The sequence below is a fragment of the Rhinolophus sinicus genome, linkage group LG17 (assembly GCF_036562045.2).
Source record: "Rhinolophus sinicus isolate RSC01 linkage group LG17, ASM3656204v1, whole genome shotgun sequence".
NCBI classification, from domain to species: Eukaryota; Metazoa; Chordata; class Mammalia; order Chiroptera; family Rhinolophidae; genus Rhinolophus; species Rhinolophus sinicus.
This window is the reverse complement of record NC_133766.1, coordinates 26,352,691-26,360,328: the sequence shown is the minus strand read 5'-3', so window position 1 is coordinate 26,360,328 and position 7,638 is coordinate 26,352,691. Positions and strand designations below refer to the sequence as shown.

At 68.4% G+C, this 7,638-nt stretch overlaps 1 pseudogene; it reads left to right on the top strand.

Annotated features, from left to right (window-relative positions):
- The first annotated feature begins 544 nt into the window (after positions 1-544).
- Positions 545-664, top strand: LOC141569399 (5S ribosomal RNA; annotated as a pseudogene).
- The last annotated feature ends 6,974 nt before the right edge of the window (positions 665-7,638 follow it).

The following is a 7,638-nucleotide window of genomic DNA, read 5'->3' as shown; positions in this document are numbered from 1 at the left end:
CGCCACCGCCATCGCCGCCCTGGCGCCATCCTCGCGGTTGCCATCGCCTACCTCCCCACCTTCCCTCGCCTCCGCCGCGTCCCCCGCCGCCGCAGCCCCCCCCTCCGCAGCCGCCCAAGCCGCCGCCGCGGGGTCCTCCCACAACTCCCAAGCCCAGGGTTGCCTGCTGGTGCAGGCCTCCCCCAGCCTTGGGGGTGCGGTTGTTGGTAAACCTGGTGGCGGTAGGGGGGCGGGGTGTATGGCGGTCTGGGTCCGGGGAGTCCCAGGATGCCAGAGTTCCACGACTTCTGGCACCATCAGGGAAGTGGCAGTGTCCCATGGAGCCTCGGGTGGCGCGAAGGGGCCTCGCTGCCGGCCAGGAGTAGCCCGCCGCCCACGCCAGGGGCATTCGGAAGAGGCGGGGAGCCGGACTGGGGGCGGACGCGGTGCTGGCAGAGCCGGCCCGCGGGTCGATGCTCGCCACCGGAGCCGCGCATCTGCATGGCGGGCGCTCACGAGGCAGGCCGGGAGCAGGCTCTTGGGGCGCGGGGAGCCGAGTCCCATCGTCTATGGCCATACCACCCTGAACGCGCCCGATCTCCTCTGATCTCGGGAGCTAAGCAGGGAGGGGCCTGGTTAGTGCTTGGATGGGAGACCGCCTGGGAATACCTGTAGGCTTTTGCTCGCCTCTCCTTTTGCGCCGCCGCCCCTGCGTGGCTCCCTCCGAACCCCTGCCGCCCCTTGCCCCTCTGCAGCCGCCCATCCAGCCGAAGTTCCCCCTGGCCAGAGGCCGGTCAGCCACCCGGCGCTACAAGCTGGCAGCCCCGGCCGCACACCAGGCCCGTCGGCCAGGGCTCACCCCCACACCCTCTTCTTAGTCCTCTTCGCTGAGGCAGGCAGTCAGCCAGCAGCAGTTAGCCGAGCCTGTGTCTCCGCCGGCAGGCACCTCTCCCCACACCCCCGCGCGCCCCCTCCCATCGCCCACAAGAGCCAGGAACCCTCCCTTCCCGCAGTGGCCCCAACACACAGGGTACAAAGAGCCGGGACAAAGCAGGGGACTGAGGGAGCAGCACCCCAACACACCGCACGCCCTCGGACTCCAGGAGAGACCACCACAAGGGGAAGTGCAGGCACGCAGGCACACAACACTCTCAACCAGGGTGCCTGTGGGCTGCCACTCTCCTCCCGCGGGGCGGGGGGTTCCTGGGCGGGGCTCGGAGCCCACTGGCCCTCCCGCCCGGCCCGGGGGCTTCAAGGGTGACTTTCAATGCCCGGGCACTGCCTCCTTAGTGGAGCCCAGCCACGGGCATGACCACACTTCGGTTGAGAAGCTGCCACTTCAAAGCAGCGTCAGTGCGTCTGTCCCAGTCCGTGTGCCCGCTTGTGCGTCCCTCCCCCCTCCCCCACCCCATGTCTCTCTGGCTCTGTGACGTGCCTGTTGGGCTCTGGCTCTGGCTCAGGAGCTCTCTCCCCGCGTGCCAGCCCCCTCTTTCTCTGTCTCTGTCCATGTCTCTCTGTATGTCTAGGTACATACAGGTACATATAGGTGTATATTTCGATCTCGCTCCCTCTTTCTCCTCCTCCCGTTCTCTCTGTCGGTCCCTGTCCTGCGGGGACTCTAGTCCCTCTGCCCGCACAAGAACGCAGGATATGGCGAGGCCAAGAGGGAACACCAACAGCGCCACGGATAGGGGGCTCATAGCACTATGTCTCACGGGCGGCTGGCTCGGAGACACGGCAAGCCGGAGCCGCCCGATCCCCAACCTGTCGGCCGCTTCTCTGCCAACCCACCGACACACCGCCCGTCGACCCGCCAAGCGGGCCCACTGCAATCCGCGCCCCTCTGCAATTTGCAGTCCACCATCCGCGCTTCCTAGCTTGGCCACCGCAGCTCCTCCGGTGGCCAGTGGCCAACTGGCAACAGCTGATGGCCAAGCGGTCACAGCTGATGACCATGCAGCCCCAAGCAGCACCCTCCACGCGAGGCCCAGAGCCTGGAGAGTGCTCTGCAGTCTGCCCCCGCAGTCCCCGGCTGTCTCTCCCGGACTCTCTCTTGGTCCCTTACTGGCCTCCTCTCATCCTCTCACACACCTCCCTGGGTCAGAGGTGACGCAGTGAAGGGACGGACATCGGGCGGGCTCCGTCGCTGACGAGGGTTCCAGGGCCCAGACTGAAGGCTTGTGACGAAGGGTGGCTGCAGACTGGAGATGCTGCACCCTGGTGGCGCGGTGGCTCTCCCTGGCTTTGGGCCTGTGGATGGGTCCGGTCAGGCCGGGGCCTGGGTTGCACGTCCCTAGGGCCGGAGGGGACTGAGAGGACCCTGCGACCCCCTCGGTGGCCCTGAGAGGTGGGGACAGCACAGCAGCAAGGGGGGTGTGCGGTTGTGGGGCTGGGGGGAGATGAGAGGGGTTGGGGTAGGGGGGCGGGGTGAAAGCCCTTCGGGGCCTGGGGAGGCCCAGGATGCCAGGGCGCCCAGACATATGTCACAGTCAGGGAAGTGACAGAGGCCCGTGGAGCCACTGGGGGGCGCGAAGGTGCCTCGCTGCGGGCCAGGAGTAGCCCGTCGCCCACACCAGCGGCGTCCGGAGGAGGCGGGGAGCGGGCGGCAGGCGCTCAGGCAGACGTGCTCGCCACCCTAGCGGCCCAGCAGCACGGCGCGCGGTCAGAGGCAGGCCGGGAGCAGGCTCTTGGGGCGCGGGGAGCCGGGTCCCAGCGTCTCACGCCATACCACCCTGAAGGCCCGATCTCCTCTGATCTCGGGAGCTAAGCAGGGAGGGGCCTGGTTAGTACTTGGATGGGAGACCGCCTGGGAATAGCTGCAGGCTTTTGCTCGCCTCTCCTTTTGCGCCGCCGCCCCGGCGTGGCTCCCTCCGAACCCCTGCCGCCCTTTGCCCCTCTGCAGCCGCCCAGGCAGCCGAAGGTCCCCCTGGCCAGAGGAGGGTCAGTCGCCCAGCACTACAAGCTCGCATCCCCGGCCGCACACCAGGCCTGTCGGCCAGGGCTCCCCCCCACTCCCTCTTCTTACTCCCCTCCCCCGAGGCAGCCCGTCAGCCTGCAGCAGCCAGCCGCGTCTAGGTCGCCGCCGCCGCCACCGCCATCGCAGGGCTCCCTCTCGCTCCCCGACCCTGCCGCAGCAACCCCCAACGCCCAAGCCCAGGGCTGCCTGCCGGCGCAGGCCTCCACCAGGCTCTCTCCATCCCAGGACGTGCCGGTGCTTTGCACCTCTCCCCGAGCCCAGGGGACGCCCATCCCTGCGCCTGCCCCCGGGTCCCGACACACACGATCGGCGTGTCCTCGGGCAAACGGGACGCCCACACGCCCCGCCCACCGGAGTCTTCTGTCTCCGCTGGCAGGCACCTCGCCCCACACCCCCGCGCGCCCCTCCCGTCTCCCACAAGAGCCAGGAGCCCTCCCTTCCCGCCGGCCACGGTGTCCCTGAAACACAGGGCACAAAGAGCCGGGACAAACCAGGGGACGGCGGGAGCAGCACCCCAACACACCACGCGCCATCGACTCCGGGGGAGACCACCACAAGGGCAGAGCAGGCACGCAGGCGCACAACCCTCACAACCAGGGTGCCTGGGGGCTGCCTCTCTCCTCCCGCGGGCGGGTGCCTGGGCGGGGCTCAGAGACCACAGGCCCTCCGGAGACCCTGGCGGCCCGCCCCGGAGGCTTCAATGGTGACTGCCAACGCCAGGGCAATGCCTCCTTAGCGGAGCCCAGCCCCGGGCACGACCACACTCCGGTGGAGGAGCTGCCACTTCAACACAGCCTCAGTGCGTCTGTAACAGTCCGTGTGCCCGCCTGTGCGTCCCTCACACCCTCCCCCACCCCATATCCGTCGGGCTCTGTGACGTGCCTGTTGGGCTCTGGCTCTGGCTCAGGAGCTCTCTCCCCGCGTGCCAGCCCCCTCTTTCTCTGTCTCTGTCCATGTCTCTCTGTATGTCTAGATACATACATGTACATATACGAGCATATTTCCATCTCGCTCCCTCTTACTCCTCCTCCCGTTCTGTCTGTCTGTCCCTGTCCTGCGGGGACTCTAGCCCCTCTGCCCGCACAAGAATGCAGGATTTGGCGAGGCCAAGAGGGAACACCAACAGACCACGGATAGGGGGCTCATAGCACCATGTCTCACGGGCGGCTGGCTTGGAGACTCGGCAAGCCGGAGCCGCCCGATCCCCAGCCTGCCGGCCGATTCTCTGCCAACCAACAGACCCACCAACCTACCGACCCACCAAGCCGGCCAACTGCAGTCCGCGCCCCTCTGCAATTTGCAGTCCACAATCCGCGCTTCCTAGCTTGGCCACCGCAGCTCTGCCGGTGGCCAATGGCCAACTGGCAACAGCTGATGGCCAAGCGGTCACAGCTGATATCCATGCAGCCCGCACGCAGCACCCCTCCACGCGAGGCCCAGAGCCTGGAGAGTGCTCTCTGCGAGTCTGTCCCCACAGTCCCCGTCTGTCTCTCTCCGCCTCTCTCTTGCTCCGTCTCTGGCCTTCTCTCATTCTTCTCTCACCTCCCTGGGTCAGGAGAGGTGACGTAGCCAGTGAAGTGAACAGTGATCGGGCGGGACGCCGGTCGCTGACGAGGGCGAGAACCCAGAAAGAAGGCTGTGGAGGAAGGTGGCGGCAGACTGGAGGTGCTGCCCCTGGTGGCGGGTGGCTCTCCTGGCTTTGGGCCAGTGGTGGGGCCAGGCCAGGCCTGGGTTGCACGTCCCTAGGGGTGGAGGGGACTGAGAGGACCCCTGCACCCCTCGGTGGCCCTGAGAGGTGGGGACAGCACAGCAGCAAGGGGTGGTTGTGGGGCTGGGGGAGATGAGAGGCTGGGGTGGGGGCGGGGTAAAGCCCTTGGGGCCTGGGAGCCCCAGGATGCCAGGGCGCCCAGACATATGTCACAGTCAGGGTAGTGACAGAGGCCCGTTAGAGCCACTGGGGGGCGCGAAGGGGCCTGCTGCAGGGCCAGGAGGAGCCTGTCGCCCACACCAGCGGGCGTCTGGAGGAGGCGGGGAGCGGGCGGGAGGCGCTCGGGCAGACAGGCTCGCCACCCGAGCGGCCCAGCAGCATGGCGTGCGCTCAGAAGCAGGTCGGGAGCAGGCTCTTGGAGTGCCGGGAGCCGGGTCCCAGCGCCTAAGGCCACACCACCCTGCACGCGCCAGATCTCGTCTGATCTGGGAGCTAAGCAGGGAGGGGCCTGGTTAGTACTTGGATGGGAGACCGCCTGGGAATAGCTGCAGGCTTTTGCTCGCCTCTCCTTTTGCGCCGCCGCCCCGGCGTGGCTCCCTCCGAACCCCTGCCGCCCCTTGCCTCTCTGCAGCCGCCCAGCCAGCCGAAGGTCCCCCTGACCAGCAGAGGGTTAGCCGCCAGGCACTACAAGCTGGCAGCCCCGGCCGCACACCAGGCCCGTCGGCCAGGGCTCCCCCGCACACCCTCTTCTCAGTCCTCTTCAGTCCCGGAGGCTGTCATCTCGATCCCTTCGCCGACCTTCGATCGCCGCCACCGCCAACAGCGCTGCCCTCGCCCCCGCCGCCACCGCCAAATCCGCCGCCATCACCGCGCTCCCCACACCCCCCTCCAGCGCTGACCTCACCCCTGCCCCCGCCCTCGCCACCGCCATCGCTGTACTGCTTCAATCTCCCTCCTCTGCTCTCCCCCCCTTGGCCGCCAGCACCGCGCTCCCCACCCCCTCCGCCAGCGCTGCCCTCGCCCCCTCCCCGCCCCCGCTGCCGCCATCGCCGTACTCCCTCAAACTCCCTCCTCTGCTCTCTCCCCCTCGGCCGCCAGCACCGCGCTCCCCATCCCCGCCGCCAGTGCTGCCCTCTTCCCCACCCCCGCCCCCGCCGCCGCCATTGCCGCACTCCCTCAATCTCCCTCCTCTGCTCTCCCCGCCTCCTGCACCGCCATCTCCCCCGCCCCCGCCCCAGGCCCGCCGCCGCCACCATCGCCATACTCCCTCAATCTCCCGCCTCTGCTCTCCCGGCCTCCTCCGCCCCGCCGCCGCCGCGCCGCCGCCGCCGCCGCCGCCATCGACCCCCGTGCCCCAGCGCCCACCGTCAAAGCCCCCATTGTCGCCACCGCCATCGCCGCCCTGGCGCCATCCTCGCGGTTGCCATCGCCTACCTCCCCACCTTCCCTCGCCTCCGCCGCGTCCCCGCTGCCGCAGCCCCCCCTCCGCAGCCGCCTGCTGCCGCCAAGGGTCCTCCCACAACTCCCAAGCCCAGGGTTGCCTGCTGGTGCAGGCCTCCCCCAGCCTTGGGGGTGCGTTGGTTGGGGATAAACCTGGTGGCGGTAGGGGGTCGGGGTGTATGCCGGTCTGGGTGCGGGGAGTCCCAGGATGCCAGAGTTCCACGACTTCTGGCACCATCAGGGAAGTGGCAGTGTCCCATGGAGCCTCGGGTGGCGCCAAGGGGCCTCGCTGCCGGCCAGGAGTAGCCCGCCGCCCACGCCAGGGGCATTCGGAAGAGGCGGGGAGCCGGACTGGGGGGGCAGGACGCGGTGCTGGCAGAGTCGGCCAGCAGGTCGATGCTCGCCACCGGAGCCGCGCATCTGCATGGCGCGCGCTCACGAGGCAGGCCGGGAGCAGGCTCTTGGGGCTGGGAGCCGAGTCCCATCGTCTATGGCCATACCACCTGAACGCGCCCGATCTCCTCTGATCTCGGAGCTAAGCAGGAGGGGCCTGCTTAGTGCATGGATGGCAGTCCGCCTGGGTATACCTGTAGGCTTTGCTCGCCTCTCCTTTGCGCCCCGCCCTGCGTGGCTCCTCCGAACCCCTGCTGCCCCTTGCCCTCTGCAGCCGCCCATCCAGCCGGGTTCCCTGGCCAGAGGCCGGTCACCCACCCGGCCACAAGCTGGCAGCCCCGGCCGCACACCAGGCCCGTCGGCCAGGGCTCACCCCCACACCCTCTTCTTAGTCCTCTTCGCTGAGGCAGGCAGTCAGCCAGCAGCAGTTAGCCGAGCCTGTGTCTCCGCCGGCAGGCACCTCTCCCCACACCCCCGCGCGCCCCCTCCCATCGCCCACAAGAGCCAGGAACCCTCCCTTCCCGCAGTGGCCCCAACACACAGGGTACAAAGAGCCGGGACAAAGCAGGGGACTGAGGGAGCAGCACCCCAACACACCGCGCGCCATCGACTCCAGTGGAGATCACCACAAGGGCAGAGCAGGCACGCAGGCGCACAACCCTCACAACCAGGGTGCCTGGGGGCTGCCACTCTCCTCTGCGGGCGGGGGGTTCCAAGGGGCTGAGCCCACTGGCCCTCCCGCCTGCCCGGGGGCTTAAGGTGACTTTCAATGCCCGGCACTGCCTCCTTAGTGGAGCCCAGCCACGGGCATGACCACACTTCGCTGAGAAGCTGCCACTCAAAGCAGCGTCAGTGCGCCTGTCCCAGTCCGTGTGCCCGCCAGCGTCCCTCCCCCCTCCCCACCCCATGTCTCTCTGGCTCTGTGACGTGCCTGTTGGGCTCTGGCTCTGGCTCAGGAGCTCTCTCCCGCGTGTGCCAGCCCCTCTTTCTCTGTCTCTGTCCATGTCTCTGTATGTCTAGGTACATACAGGTACATATAGGTGTATATTTCTGATCTCGCCCCTCTTTCTCCTCCTCCTGCTTCTCTCTGTCGGTCCCTGTCCTGTGGGGACTCTAGTCCCTCTGCCCGCACAAGAACGCA